The sequence below is a fragment of the Ranitomeya imitator genome, chromosome 1 (assembly GCF_032444005.1).
Source record: "Ranitomeya imitator isolate aRanImi1 chromosome 1, aRanImi1.pri, whole genome shotgun sequence".
Classification (NCBI taxonomy): domain Eukaryota; kingdom Metazoa; phylum Chordata; class Amphibia; order Anura; family Dendrobatidae; genus Ranitomeya; species Ranitomeya imitator.
In genome coordinates this window covers 713,222,735-713,236,759 of record NC_091282.1, presented here as the reverse complement: position 1 = coordinate 713,236,759, position 14,025 = coordinate 713,222,735, and the positions used below count along the sequence as shown (strand labels likewise).

Sequence of the window (14,025 nt, the reverse complement as noted above, 5' to 3'; positions counted from 1 at the left end):
TCTTCTGGAAAATGTCCATGCATGGTCAGAATTTCGGAGCAGAATGAACAAGTGAACAAGGCCTCATGTTTCCATGCCTCATCAGATGCTGTATTTATGGAGGAATTCTCCCTAAGAAGTCATGATTCTATGGGCGATGTAATAACCATGTATAAGTATATAAGGGGACAATACAAATATCTCGCTGAGTATCTGTTTATACCAAGGAAAGTGACAGGCACAAGGGGGCATTCTTTGCGTCTGGAGGAGAGAAGGTTTTTCCACCAACATAGAAGAGGATTCTTTACTGTTAGGGCAGTGAGAATTTGGAATTGCTTGCCTGAGGAGGTGGTGATGGCGAACTCAGTCGAGGGGTTCAAGAGAGGCCTGGATGTCTTCCTGGAGCAGAACAATATTGTATCATACAATTATTAGGTTCTGTAGAAGGACGTAGATCTGGGGATTTATTATGATGGAATATAGGCTGAACTGGATGGACAAATGTCTTTTTTCGGCCTTACTAACTATGTTACTATGTTACTATGTTACTATGATTCTATGGGGGAAAAGTGCAATATATAAAGAACCTGAACTGAGGCTTTCAAGGAGCACATGGAGGCCATACAGTTACATACCAGGCAGTCATACTAGACCTCTTACATGTGGCTTTAGGCTCTTTATGCTTTACACACCAGAGGTTTTGAATGCATAGTTGCCCACAAAGTGCAGAAGTAGTAATTTAGCATTTCTCCATTGACAACTTTACAATAAGGATTTCATATTTTTGTTGTGCATAATACACAGTGGGGAAAATAAGTATTTGATACACTGACGATTTTTCAAGTTTTCCCACCTACAAAGAATGGAGAGGTCTGTAATTTTTATCATAGGTACACTTCAGCTGTTAGAGACAGAATCTAAAAATAAAAAGCAGACAATCACATTGGATGATTTTTAAATAATTAATTTGCATTTTATTGGACAAAATATGTATTTGATACAATAGAAAAACAGAACTTAATACTTGGTACAGAAACCTTTGTTTGCCATTACAGAGGTCAAAGGTGTACTGTAGTTCTTGACCATTTACACACACTGCAGCAGGGATTTTGGCCCCCTCCTTCATACAGATCTTCTCCAGATCCTTCAGGTTTTGCGACTGTCACAGGGCAACATTGAGTTTCAGCTCCCTGTGTGTTTCAGATGATTGTTATGCTGGAAGACGCAGCCACGACCCATCTTCAATGCTCTTAATAAAGGGATGGAGGTTGTTGGCCAAAATCTTGAGATAATTGTGCTTACAGTTGTTGCCTTCTCACCAAGCTGCTTGCCTATTGTCCTGTAGCCCATCTCAATCTTGTGCAGGTCTACAATTTTGTTCCTGGTGTCCTTAGACAGCTCTTTGGTCTTGGCCATGGTGGAGAGGTTGAAGTGTGATTGAACTTGTTGCCTGTATAATAGATACCTGTCCACGCACTCAATTAAACAGGTGCAATTAATACAGGTAATGAGTACAGAGTAGGAGGGCTTCTTACAGAAAAACTAACAGGTCTCTTAGAGCCAGAATTCTTGCTGGTAGGTAGGTGATCAAATACTTATTTCGTGCAATAAATTGCAATTCTGGATTTTTTTTTCACGTTTCTGTCTCTCACAGTTGAATAATTTAGAAAAATCACAGACCTTTCCTTTCTTTGCGAGTGGGAAAACTTGCCACATTGGCAGTGTATCAAATACTTATTTTCTCCACTGTATACATTATCACTTGCTGAGCTGTTTATCATTGTTATTCAGTCAGTTTTTTTTCTGCTGATCTAGCAAAGCTGTGAATGCTGAGCTGTGTATGACTGCCACACCGCTGATTGGCTGGTTTCTGTGTACATAGGCAGAAAGCTGCTAATCAGTGGTGGTGGGGTTATACAGAGTAGTTGACTAGGAGGCACCAGACACCTAGACCTCTAGTGATGATCTCCTGCTTATAAAAACACAGATTTTATTGAAAACAAAAAACACACGGCCTTTTAATCCTAAAATATAAATAACTTTAAAACTCAGCCAACCTACAATACTATAAGGCTATGTTCACACGTTGCGGTTTTTACCGCGGATCCGCGGCGGTTTTGATGCTGCGGATCTGCAGCAGTTTTCCATGCGGTTTACAATACCATGTAAACCTATGGAAAACCAAATCCGCAGTACACATGCTGTGGAAAAAAAGCGCGGAAGCGTTGTTTTTTTTGCAGCATGTCAATTCTTTGTGCGGATCTGCAGCGTTTCTGCACCCATTGACTTGTATTGAGTCGGGCACTTCGGCAGCAAAACCGCAGATATAAAAAAGATCTGCGGTTTAGCTGTGGGTGAAACGCTGCAGATCAGGCGGAGACTGTGCGTGTCTGTGTGTGTGGGCGGGGTCTGTGTGGGCTGTCGGGGGTCTGTGTGGGCCTCTCGGTCGTCTGTGCTGGCTGTCAGGGGTCTGTGTGGGCCTCTCAGGGGTATGTGCGGGCCTCTTGGGGGTCTGTGCGGGTGTGCAGGCATCGTCTGATGGCAGTACAAGTCCCATCGGGCTATGCCTGCTACAATGACAGTGATTGACACATTAGCCAATGATGGGACAGTAGTAGTCCCATCATCCGGCTAATGTGTTGAATGTAACAAAAAAAAACCAACACAAACATATAACATACAACATATAACATACAGCATATAACAGGACATACAACATATAACATACAACATATAACAGAACATACAACATAACAGAACATACAACATATAACATACAACATATAACAGAACATGCAACATACAACATATAACATATAACATATAACATACAGCATATAACAGGACATACAACATATAACATACAACATATAACAGAACATACAACATAACAGAACATACAACATATAACATACAACATATAACAGAACATGCAACATACAACATATAACATATAACAGTACATACAACATATAACATACAACATATAACAGAACATACAACATATAACATAACATGCAACATATAACATAACATGCAACATAACAGAACATACAACATATAACATACAACATATAACAGAACATACAACATATAACATAACATGCAACATATAACATAACATGCAACATATAACAGAACATACAACATATAACATACAACATATAACAGAACATACAACATATAACATTCAACATATAACTGAACATACAACATATAACAGTACATACAACATACAACATATAACATACAACATATAACAGAACATAAAACATATAACATATAACAGAACATACAGCATACAACATATAATATAACAGAACATACAACATATAACAGTACATACAATATATAACATACAACATATAACAGAACATACAACATATAACATACCAGAACATACAACATATAACATACAACATATAACAGAACATACAACATATAGCATAACATACAACATACAACATAACAGAACATACAACATATAACATACTACATATAACAGAACATACAGCATATAACAGTGCATACAACATATAACATACAACATATAACAGAACATACAACATACAACAGTGCATACAACATACAACATATAACAGTACATACTACATACAACATATAATAACATGCAACATATAACAGAACATGCAACATATAACAGTACATACAACATATAACATACAACATATAACAGAACATACAACATACAACATATAACAGTGCATACAACATATAACAGTACATACTACATACAACATATAACATAACATACAACATACAACATATAACAGTACATACAACATATAACAGTACATACAACATATAACATACAATACATACACGCAGTACATGCATACATTACATACAATACATACATATAGACATACAGTACATATAACATAGAGTACATACTCACCATCACCTTGTCACCTTGATCCCCGAAGCCAGTGTCTCCTGTAAAAAATATTAAAATAATAAACAAACACTATACTCCCTGATCTGCAGAAATCCAATTAAAATGAGTGTCCCACGACGATCTCCCATGGAGAGCAGAAGCATCAGCTGATGCGACCGCTCTCCAGGGGCTCCAGGAATACAATGATGGAAGGTATCCTTCCGCACTGTATTCCTCCGCCACTGTAAAAAATAGTCCCTAGTCTCACTTTTGGCACTGCTGTGTGAGAAAATTCACACGCAGCAATGCCATAATGTGAGACCCTGAACTCAGGTAACCTCAATGATGCACTGCAGGAGCCATTGTCTCCTGTCAGTGTGTCACTGAAGGTCTATAGAGCAATGACATCACCTGATGTTACTGTTCTATTGGGGAGATCGTCGTGGGACACTCGTTATTAATTGGACTGTGTCAGACAGGGAGTATACGGTTTATTATTTTTATTTTTTTTACAGGCGATCGAGTATGGTAAGTATGGTTAAATTAAGAATATTAAAATACTTTTTTATGGCTGTGTCTTTATTATTATTTTTTTTAACTCTTTTACTACTCTAGGATTAATAATGGATAGGTGTCACGGGGCTACCGCGACAGAGAGGTTCCAGAGAACCGCAGCGCTCTGGGCCTCGTTCACACACGATGAACAGAAGCTCTTCTCCTGAATTCTGACCTGGCTGTCTTTTGCCAGCAGGGCAGGAGTTGAACCTTGTTGCTAAAGTTGCTGAGGGCTTGGACTCTCAGCTGAATTGGTTTTCGCAATCTCCTTTCCTATATAGACTCAGTCTTGACTACAACTGTTGTCAGTGATCAGTTCTGCTGCCTGGCTTGGAGGTTGAAGGAGCGTGGTATTAGGAGCTTGGAGGTTTATTTACAGAGATTGATGTTTTTTCCTTTTCTTCCCCTCTCTGTGTTCCCTCTGTGGTGGTGTGAGCATTTGGTGAGTTTGAGACTTTTAGTTACCTTGTCTGTATACCCTGTTTGCTTGTCATATTTATACACTGGTGCAGTCCTCCTCCCTGTGGAAAAGAGGGGGCCACTGATAGGACCTGCACAGGAGACAGGGATACGCTGGCAGCTCAGGCCTCCTAACCATCATAGGTACCCCTGAGATAAGGGAAAGCCAGGGCCCCTTATAGTGGCAGGGACAGGTGCGGGTCCCAGTACGCCATCCTGCCCCTTATCGCCGTTATCAGTGTGACAATAGGTGTCTTATTGACGCCTCTCCATTATTAACTGGGCTTACTGTCACCTTACAATAGCAAGGTGACATTAACCCCTTATTACCCCATATCCCACCGCTAAGTGGGAAGAGAGGGGCTAAGTGCCATTTCTGGGGCAGCTGGGGGCTGGTATTTGTAGCCGGGGGGGGGGGCAATATCCATGGACCCTTCCTAGGCTATGAATATCAGCCCGCAGCTGTCTGCGTAGCCTTTCTGGCTATAAAATATAGGGGGACCCCACATCATTTTTTTTGGGGGGGTCCCCCTATTTTAAAAGCCAGTAAAGGCCACACAGACAGCTGCGGGCTGATATTCATAGCCTGGGACGGGCCATGGGTATAGCCCCCTTCCCAGGCTACAAATATTGGCCCGCGGCCGTCGGCTTTCCCCCTCTAGCGCAGAAAACAGAAAACTGCGCGAGAGCCCACAACATTTTTTTTCGTTTTTTTTTTTTTTTTTTAATTAAACGCTCATTAAGAAACATAGGCCTCGCTATTATATATCTATGGATATATCCATAGATAAATCTATCTATACGTGGATATCTGTGGATATATGCAGCGCCCCAGAGACCTGGTCGTTGCAATAATGTCGCTCTGCCACTAAGGGGAGTGATGGTACGTCTGATGGCACTAAAGGGGTCTGACCAGGTATCACCAGCACACATTACACTTCACACTCCTGCCACTAGGGGGAACAAAAGGTTTTATTTATTAGGCCACTCCTCACACTGGTAAAACTAGGGGTTGGATAGGAAGTTAGACAGAAGCTGACTGGGTTTTGTCCAGGCAACATCCCGTGGCAGGGGGTGTTGCGGGGGGAAGATTCAGGGGGGTCCCTGTCAGGCGTGGGAACCTGGCAGGTACCTCGCGACAAGAACAGAACGAAACGGAACCGCGCCTGCACTACCTTGCGGCGGTATCCTAAGAAAGGACACGAAGCGAAGGATATTGTGGACAGTGAGAAACGAGATCAAGCACAAAGGAGAGCCAGTAGGAGTCGTGCCCCGAGAACGGCAACATCCTACTGAGGCGCGTAGCCGGTGCCCGGAATACAGAGGAAGTAACTGACTTTACGCCTTACTTCAAATACCGCAGGACAGTTAATTATAGGTTGGCTGTCTACCTTACATCACTTAAGCAGACATAGGGGGCAACGCGTGGAGAGGGGCGTCTCTAGGGTCCCGGAAGAGCTCCGAGCCTTCCCGTCAAACGGGTGCATCCTAGCCATAACAAACCTGGGGGACGGAGAATAGAAATTACTAGAAAGAAACGAGAAAGAACTAGAAAGAACGAGAACAGAAGTTGTGAGGACTATCCCGAATGCTCAGCAGGGAAGCACTACAACACACAGGCGCTAGTGGTAGGCAACGATTTCCACCTGCAAAGGGAACTCTGGATGTGCCTTTGGACCGGCCGGTCTCAGACAGCCCTGTTAACTGTGCTCTGGATTGAGGATCCTGAAGTCACCAGTAAAGAGGTAAAGAGACTGCAATCCTGTGTCCTCGTTATTGTCTGCACCTCACATCATCACCACCTACACTACTGGGAAGCCCTGGGGACTCACTTCACCTGTGGGAAGGTAAACCATCTAGCTGCCATCACATCACCCCAGTGGACCCCAAGCAGCGTCGGTCACCCTGACCGAATACCACAGGTGGGGTCACAAAACCTTAACAGACTCGTATCACCTTTCATTGGACGTCCCTTAGCAGGGTCACGGACCGGGTCCAGCCACGGTGACATCCCCAGATCTGAGCCAGAGAGGACCGGTACCGAGCAACCCGCTGCCCTGCGTCTGGGGGCGTTCCAACTTGGCGTCACGAATAGGATCGTACTTAAGCCTGAAGAATTGGGTCATGTGTGCCTTGGAACTGTGATTTATTGCAAAGACTGTGTATTGCTGATTGCCGCAAAGATTCCCGCCAAAACCGCCGCCATTATAGCGCCACGAGGAGCGCAGGAGAAGAAGAAGGGCATGGAGTTGTGGGCGTGAACGAACTGAGAAGCGTAAAAAGCCATGACCGCCCAGTATAAATATTTCTGTACCTTGAGGACGTGTCAGTCAGCGGCCGAGATCCGCCTCCTGATTCTCAATGGAGGGCAGAGACAAAGAAAACGGAACCGCACACGAAGGAGAGAGCGGGAAAGAGACCAGGAAGTGACCCATGTGGAGGACGCCATGGCCAGTCGCTCAGACCCAGAATGCGGGGTTGAAGCAGAGGGCTCCCCCAGCTACCCGGACGTGCACAGCAGCCAGATCTCCACGATTGGGACCGGTCTCCTGCAGGTTGAGATGGAGGATCTGATGGAGCAGCTCCTCCAGTTGCGGCTGGAGACCAAGGCCTCGTGCCAGGAGGCGCCGGCAGAGGACCCACCGACATTGGTTCCTTTGCCGCCAGCAGAGCCAACTGTGATGGAGGAAGCTGTATCGGCCCGTGAGTCCGCCGACCCTGCCCCGCTAGCGGAGGACCTGTTGATAGGCCTCGTCACAGCGCCCCCTCTCCCTGGGACCCATACGCTCCAGGGTCTTCCACACTGGGATCGGGCCACGGGCATGGAGCACTTCCTGAAGGCCCCGATCTCGCCGATCACCATGCCAGGCGAGGTCTATGCGGAGTGCACAGTGTGCCGCTGGGTGAACCCGGGATCTGACTTCATGGGGTTCCCCGGGGTGAAGACACAGGAAGGGGAGATGGTGGAGGCCCTCAGCTGGGAAGAATATCAGCCCAGCTACACCGGCAGTGGAAGAAGAAGGAGAGGGAGTACCAGGCTGAGCGAGAGGCCCACTACCAGCGGGACCTCGCGGTGAAGGACCGGGCCGCAAAGATCGTACCACCCAACAGGCCCCGCGCAGGCAGGGCACCGTCGTCGACTACAAGCTGCGTGGGGGATGGGGCTTTATTAAAGAGCCGGACCTGTATGCGGAGGTCTTTGAGAACCGGAGGGATGTGGAGTCCCATCTCAGAGAGGGCCACCCAGACCGGGATCTCTACCCGTGGGACGAGGTCACCTACACCTAGCACTTTGGGGAAAGGGGGTGGTTCGCCCTGAACGTCCACAAGCGGCGAGGCCCCGTGACACACTTGACTAAAGCGTCGGAGAAGCTGTCCCCCATAGCAAAGGCGCCCCATTGTGACTGGTCTACCACTATCACCAAGACTACGGTGGTTACCCCGACGTGCACCATCGTCAAGACCACCACCTGCACTGTGGATACCACTACCACAGTGGTAGCCGAAGGATCGGCCTCAGTGATGGCTAGTACCCAGGCCATTCCGGGCTCCAGAACTGTGGCCACCCAGACCCCTGCCTGGAGCGAAGGAGCTCCTGGGAACACACCTGGTGGCCGCAGGTATCCAGGTGGATGGCCCCGCCCACTGCTGCCTGCGGAGCTACAACCTCCAAAATCGAAATAAACCTTGAAGACCTGAACTTGTATATAGTTATTTAACTGTTTGTCTTCCTGCTATTTTGCTGCTCATACCCGTCTAGGGTTAACTCTTAAGGGATCCCTTCGTTTACCCGGGATCCCTCTTGTTTTTGGCTTGTTTGTTTGCCATCAGTGTTTTAAAGAACTGCCGAATCATGGACGGTGAATGATTCACAAACTGCATTGTAAATAGTTCGCACCATATTAAAGGTGCCCTCTACTGGTTTTACAAAGAAAGAAGGCTTTGTGAAGAGACTGTTTTTGAATACAGCGCAGAAGGTCTTGCTTTCTAATGGACTTGCAGACAGAGAGAATCTGCACTACCTCAAAGAGACTTGGTTCCCTCTTAAAGGGAATGTTCATATGTTGCACTTAAGTATAATGTTGCCTTAGGAAAGTTAAACTTGTAATAATGTTGAGATTTAGGAACTGTTAATGATGTTAATAGAGATTGAGGACAGGAAAAGTTGAAAGCCGAATTCCAACATAGTGAACCTGTAGGGGTTAGAGCAGGGGTCCCCAACTCCAGGCCTCGAGGGCCGCCAACAGTGCAGGTTTTCAGGATTTCTTTAGTATTGCATCGGTGGTAATGTGATCATCTGCACAGGTGATGATTCCAACCCCTGTGCAATACTAAGGAAATCCTGAAAACCTGCACTGTTGGTGGCCCTCGAGGCCTGGAGTTGGGGACCACTGGGTTAGAGAGTCCTCCTGAGAACCATAGAAAGATGGTTAATTACGTTGATAAAAGAACAGATGACAGTAGGCCCAGCCAAGGAGCTAGGCGGTCCTGCATTTGTGAAGTTAAAAAAATAAAGAAAAAGTTGAGTTTGCATTAAAGTACTTTATGGTAAGCCTTTAGTGGGTTCAGCCTATACGCCCTTAAAGGAGAAGTTAAATTATTGTTCAGAATTTGCACTTAGTAGAATACTCGGTGGGGTATCAGAAGTTATTTATAGTCAGAGTGTTATTTAAAATATTTAACCTTGTTTTCATTTGTAACGTTCAAGTGTCCTCACCTCCCATAAAGGGAAGCATTGTTATATTTACTTGTTTCAAGCATTTCAAAATTTGCATGTCTTTTGCTAACATGTATTGTTGTCCTTCTTCCCAGTCCAGGAGTACTAGATTTAACCGGGGGGAGTGCAGCGCCCCAGAGACCTGGTCGTTGCAGTACTGTCGCTCTGCCACTAAGGGGAGTGATGGTACGTCTGATGGCACTAAAGGAGTTCATCTGACCAGGTATCACCAGCACACATTACACTTCACACTCCTGCCACTAGGGGGAACAAAAGGTTTTATTTATTAGGCCACTCCTCACACTGGTAAAACTAGGGGTTGGATAGGAAGTTAGACAGAAGCTGACTGGGTTTTGTCCAGGCAACATCCCGTGGCAGGGGGTGTTGCGGGGGGAAGATTCAGGGGGGTCCCTGTCAGGCGTGGGAACCTGGCAGGTACCTCGCGACAAGAACAGAACGAAACGGAACCGCGCCTGCACTACCTTGCGGCGGTATCCTAAGAAAGGACACGAAGCGAAGGATATTGTGGACAGTGAGAAACGAGATCAAGCACAAAGGAGAGCCAGTAGGAGTCGTGCCCCGAGAACGGCAACATCCTACTGAGGCGCGTAGCCGGTGCCCGGAATACAGAGGAAGTAACTGACTTTACGCCTTACTTCAAATACCGCAGGACAGTTAATTATAGGTTGGCTGTCTACCTTACATCACTTAAGCAGACATAGGGGGCAACGCGTGGAGAGGGGCGTCTCTAGGGTCCCGGAAGAGCTCCGAGCCTTCCCGTCAAACGGGTGCATCCTAGCCATAACAAACCTGGGGGACGGAGAATAGAAATTACTAGAAAGAAACGAGAAAGAACTAGAAAGAACGAGAACAGAAGTTGTGAGGACTATCCCGAATGCTCAGCAGGGAAGCACTACAACACACAGGCGCTAGTGGTAGGCAACGATTTCCACCTGCAAAGGGAACTCTGGATGTGCCTTTGGACCGGCCGGTCTCAGACAGCCCTGTTAACTGTGCTCTGGATTGAGGATCCTGAAGTCACCAGTAAAGAGGTAAAGAGACTGCAATCCTGTGTCCTCGTTATTGTCTGCACCTCACATCATCACCACCTACACTACTGGGAAGCCCTGGGGACTCACTTCACCTGTGGGAAGGTAAACCATCTAGCTGCCATCACATCACCCCAGTGGACCCCAAGCAGCGTCGGTCACCCTGACCGAATACCACAGGTGGGGTCACAAAACCTTGACAGACTCGTATCACCTTTCATTGGACGTCCCTTAGCAGGGTCACGGACCGGGTCCAGCCACGGTGACATCCCCAGATCTGAGCCAGAGAGGACCGGTACCGAGCAACCCGCTGCCCTGCGTCTGGGGGCGTTCCAACTTGGCGTCACGAATAGGATCGTACTTAAGCCTGAAGAATTGGGTCATGTGTGCCTTGGAACTGTGATTTATTGCAAAGACTGTGTATTGCTGATTGCCGCAAAGATTCCCGCCAAAACCGCCGCCATTATAGCGCCACGAGGAGCGCAGGAGAAGAAGAAGGGCATGGAGTTGTGGGCGTGAACGAACTGAGAAGCGTAAAAAGCCATGACCGCCCAGTATAAATATTTCTGTACCTTGAGGACGTGTCAGTCAGCGGCCGAGATCCGCCTCCTGATTCTCAATGGAGGGCAGAGACAAAGAAAACGGAACCGCACACGAAGGAGAGAGCGGGAAAGAGACCAGGAAGTAACCCGCGGCCCTGTGTCTGGGGGCGCTCCATATATGTATAGCTATATCTATAGATATAACTATGGATATATGTATAGATATAACTATGGCTATATCGATCTATAGATATATTTATAGATAGATATATCTGTAGATACATAGATATACAGTGGGGCAAAAAAGTATTTAGTCAGTCAGCAATAGTGCAAGTTCCACCACTTAAAAAGATGAGAGGCGTCTGTAATTTACATCATAGGTAGACCTCAACTATGGGAGACAAACTGAGAAAAAAAAATCCAGAAAATCACATTGTCTGTTTTTTTTAACATTTTATTTGCATATTATGGTGGAAAATAAGTATTTGGTCAGAAACAAAATTTCATCTCAATACTTTGTAATATATCCTTTGTTGGCAATGACAGAGGTCAAACGTTTTCTGTAAGTCTTCACAAGGTTGCCACACACTGTTGTTGGTATGTTGGCCCATTCCTCCATGCAGATCTCCTCTAGAGCAGTGATGTTTTTGGCTTTTCGCTTGGCAACACGGACTTTCAACTCCCTCCAAAGGTTTTCTATAGGGTTGAGATCTGGAGACAGGCTAGGCCACTCCAGGACCTTGAAATGCTTCTTACGAAGCCACTCCTTCGTTGCCCTGGCGGTGTGCTTTGGATCATTGTCATGTTGAAAGACCCAACCACGTTTCATCTTCAATGCCCTTGCTGATGGAAGGAGGTTTGCCCTCAAAATCTCACGATACATGGCCCCATTCATTCTTTCATGTACCCGGATCAGTCGTCCTGGCCCCTTTGCAGAGAAACAGCCCCAAAGCATGATGTTTCCACCACCATGCTTTACAGTAGGTATGGTGTTTGATGGATGCAACTCAGTATTCTTTTTCCTCCAAACACGACAAGTTGTGTTTCTACCAAACAGTTCCAGTTTGGTTTCATCAGACCATAGGACATTCTCCCAAAACTCCTCTGGATCATCCAAATGCTCTCTAGCAAACTTCAGACGGGTCCGGACATGTACTGGCTTAAGCAGTGGGACACGTCTGGCACTGCAGGATCTGAGTCCATGGTGGCGTAGTGTGTTACTTATGGTAGTCCTTGTTACATTGGTCCCAGCTCTCTGCAGTTCATTCACTAGGTCCCCCCGCGTGGTTCTGGGATTTTTGCTCACCGTTCTTGTGATCATTCTGACCCCACGGGGTGGGATTTTGCGTGGAGCCCCAGATCGAGGGAGATTATCAGTGGTCTTATATGTCTTCCATTTTCTAATTATTGCTCCCACTGTTGATTTCTTCACTCCAAGCTGGTTGGCTATTGCAGATTCAGTCTTCCCAGCCTGGTGCAGGGCTACAATTTTGTTTCTGGTGTCCTTTGACAGCTCTTTGGTCTTCACCATAGTGGAGTTTGGAGTCAGACTGTTTGAGGGTGTGCACAGGTGTCTTTTTATACTGATAACAAGTTTAAACAGGTGCCATTACTACAGGTAATGAGTGGAGGAAAGAGGAGACTCTTAAAGAAGAAGTTACAGGTCTGTGAGAGCCAGAAATCTTGATTGTTTGCTTCTGACCAAATACTTATTTTCCACCATAAAATGCAAAAAAAATGATAAAAAAACAGACAATGTGATTTTCTGGATTTTTTTTTCTCAGTTTGTCTCCCATAGTTGAGGTCTACCTATGATGTAAATTACAGACGCCTCTCATCTTTTTAAGTGGTGGAACTTGCACTATTGCTGACTGACTAAATACTTTTTTGCCCCACTGTATCTATCCATATATCTATCTGGCTACTTTCACACATCAGGTTTTTGCCGTCAGGCACAATCCGGCAAGTTTTGAAAAAAACGGATCCGTGGTTTTTTTTTGCCGGATCCATTTTTTCTCATAGAGTTGTATTAGCACCAGATTGCGCCTGATGGCAACACGTTTCATCCGTTTTTTGCCGAATCCGTCAGAAAAGCTGTTTCTAGCGGATGGAGAAAACATACAGAAGAACGGTTTTTCTGTCCGGTGAAAAAATGCCCAGCGACGGATCCGGCGAAAAACATATGAAACTGAGATGTGAAATGATGAATCCGGCCTCCGATTCCAGTTTTTCATGCATTGTTCCATTGAAATCATGTACATTTTCTCTGTTCACCAGAAACAGTTTTTTTTACGAATTCGGCAAAAAACGGATGAAACATGAGGCCACCAGGCACAATCCGGCGCTAAAACAACTCTATGAGAAAAAAACAGATCCGGCGGAAAAAAAAAGGATCCGTTTTTTTAAAAACTCGCCAGATTTTGCCTGACGGCAAAAACCTGATGTGTGAAAGTAGCCTGACTATCCATATATCTATCTACATCTATCTATCTATCTCATTACATCTATCTATCTAAATTCAAAAAAAGAGGCAGCACTCCATTGTTTCAGTGGGATAAGGTGCAGGATTTTAATCAACCCACTTGTCTGGGCGACATTTCGGCTGCAAATGAGCCTTTCTCTGCTTGAGAAAACAAACAAGTGGGTTGATTAAAATCCTGCACCTTATCCCACTGAATTTTTTGAATTTATGAATTGTGGACAATCACTGGACAGATTGTCTGGGGGCCTTGCACCCGAAGATAAGTATTACACTGTGGTGTTCCTTTTTTTGTTTCTATCTATCTATCTATCTATCTATCTATCTATCTATCTATCTATCTATCT

General features: G+C 45.5%; 1 protein-coding gene across 1 annotated transcript in view; it reads right to left on the bottom strand.

The window, feature by feature from the left end:
* Window positions 1–14,025, bottom strand: part of GALNT16 (polypeptide N-acetylgalactosaminyltransferase 16) — a 207,252-nt gene that overhangs the window by 59,274 nt on the left and 133,953 nt on the right. The gene's annotated exons all lie outside the window — the stretch shown is intronic.